Source organism: Mus pahari, chromosome 9 (assembly GCF_900095145.1).
Source record: "Mus pahari chromosome 9, PAHARI_EIJ_v1.1, whole genome shotgun sequence".
Taxonomy (NCBI): domain Eukaryota; kingdom Metazoa; phylum Chordata; class Mammalia; order Rodentia; family Muridae; genus Mus; species Mus pahari.
Window position 1 is genome coordinate 23,762,103 of NC_034598.1, and position 2,720 is coordinate 23,764,822.

The window sequence follows — 2,720 nt, forward strand, 5'->3', positions numbered from 1 at the left end:
CTGGCAACGCAGGTCTCGTGTCACATGGTTGGGCCAGGCCTTGGAGTGTCCTGGTGCTAACAGGGACCTCAGATGAAATTCTCTACAGTGGGGAGAGGGAACTTGTACAGTCCACCTCCAGTAGAAAGACAGGACATCAAATGGAGGTATGGGGTTGCCATCCCACAGTCAAAAACTCTGACCCATAATTGCTCCTGTTGGGACAAAAATGGAGAATAGCCTGAGGGAAAGGAGGTCCAGTGACAGGCCCAAATTGGGACAGGAGCCTAGCATGGCTTCCCTCCAAGAGACCCAACAAGCAGCTGAAAGAGTCAGATGCAGATACTTACACTCAACTAAAGAACAGAAGCTGGGGACCCCTGTGGTTGAATTAGGGAAAATCTGGAAGAAGCTGAGGAGGAGTCTCAACTAACCTGGACCCCTGAGATCTTTCAGACCCTGAGCCAGGCAGCATACACCCCTGATATGAGGCCCCCAGAAACATTATACAGCAGAACACTGACAGATCTGTCCTTAGTGAGACAAGATGCACCTAACCCCCAGAGACTTGAGGCCTCAGGGAGTGGGGAGGTGTGGTGAGGTAGGGGTGGAAGGGGTGGGAACACCTTCTTGGAGACAGGGGTGGGGGGGAAGTATGGGATGAGGAATGGTCAGAGGGCAGACTGGGAAGGGGGGAAAAGACTGGACTGTAAAAAAAAGATTAAAGAATAAAAAATTTAAAAAAAAAAAAAACACTCCGTATTTCAGGATAGCAATGGAAGGTTGTTTTGGTTCTTGGTCTACTGTGATGAAGAGATACCATGACCCGGGCAACTCCTCTAAAAGTATTTAATCAGAGTCTTGTATGCAGTTTCAGAGGGTTATTCTGTTATGATGGTGGGGAGCATAATGCTGGATTTGTAGCTGAGAGCTTTATATAGTGATTTAGGCAGGCGGCAGGCAGCAGACAGAGAGAGTAAGACCAGACAGAAACTCAAAGCTCATCTCTAGTTAAACCTTTTCTCTAGTAAGACCACACCTACATCAACGAGGTCCCTTCCCATATTCATTGGCAGCAATTCCTCAAGTGGATTTTTTGCTCAACTATTTCTCCAGCCCCAATACAAGAAATATTGTAAATGATGGATTCAAATAAATATTTAAAAATGAAGTCAGACTGGGTTCTTATAAACTCCACTGATCTCATACATGATCATGTGGGAGTAATGGGATTTGTCATGCATAACTCAGTGGAGTGGAATTTTAGGAATGCTAAACTGTCCTTTTCCCAGAAACATCTTACACAAATATTCTCCTTGTCTAAGTTTTTTCTTAACATGATCAGAGTGGGGCTGGAATGTAGCTCAAGGGAAGAGTCCTTGCTTTCTGTACACGAAGCCCTAGGTTCCTTTCTCAGGTGTTGTAAAGACCTTGGTGTTCAGAGAATGTGATGTCGGGCTCATCTTTGTTATAAACTTCACTGAATCGGGAATCGACTAACCCACTAGGCACTCCTATGAATTTCTTTTTTTTTTTTTTTAAAGATCAATTTATTTGAAGTCGGAAAGTAGACAGATCCTTCTGGTGGTAGCCCAGCTACAAGACAAGAGTGTGAACTTCCCTTTTTGCCTGTTGGTCCTCTTTGAAGTTCTTTGAGTTAACTTCTTTGAGCTTCCAATGCAGGTCTTCAGGATTGTTCTAGGCTTTCAATGCCAGATTTGGACTGCGGAGTCATCGAACTTCCGCACTGAGCAACTACTGGATTCCTGGCTTCTTCAATGTGAGTTTGAACCCAGGACATTTAGAGTCCAAGATTTCACTCTGAATTAATGCACAATATTGCCCACCACGTAGTATTAGTTTTCTAGTATAACAAAAATGGTAAAGATGGAGTAAAACTTAATTCTGAAAATACAGGAGTTGTCTAACTAGTCTCTTATTTGGGGGCAGGAAATGGTTTCCCCTGCCCTCTTATTACACACTAATGTGGTGGAGACAAAGGGAGATGGAAAATAAGAAAAAAAAACCCATCATTTTCTTAGTTTTTGTTTTATTTTTGTTTGTTTGGAGACAGGGTCTCACTCTATGTAGCTCTGGCTGTTCTTGAACTCACTATGTAGACCAGGCTGGCCTTGAATTCACAGAGGTCCACCTGCCTCTGTCTCCTGAGTGCTGAGATTAAAGGTGTGAACCACTATGCACAGCTTGGGGAAAAATACATATTTAACTATTTATTTTGGATATTCTTTTCAATAACGCTTTGTGGGGCTGGAGAAAGAGCTCAGCAGTGAAGCATGCTTGGTGCTCCTGCAGAGGACCCCAGTTTAGCTCCCAGCACCCACAGGGCAGCTCACAAACATCTGTAACCCCAGAGCCAAGGGCTCCAATGCCATCTTCTAATCTCTGAGGGGTACATAGATAGTGAGCAGGCATATATGAATGCATTCATACTCACACACACAATTTTTTCCAATTTGTGTGTACTTTGTATTTCTGGTGTACATATATATTCACACATATGTGAAAAACTTCCAAATATCAAATTTTGTTTTTAAAAGCTGATGGTTGCCAGCCTGGTCAAAAATAAACTGTCATCCTTTCTTATTCTGAGATACTGTAAAGTTGAGCAATTAGAAATTCAATCCCAAGCCGGGCATGGTGGCGCACGCCTTTAATCCCAGCACTCGGGAGGCAGAGGCAGGCAGATTTCTGAGTTCGAGGCCAGCCTGGTCTACAAAGTA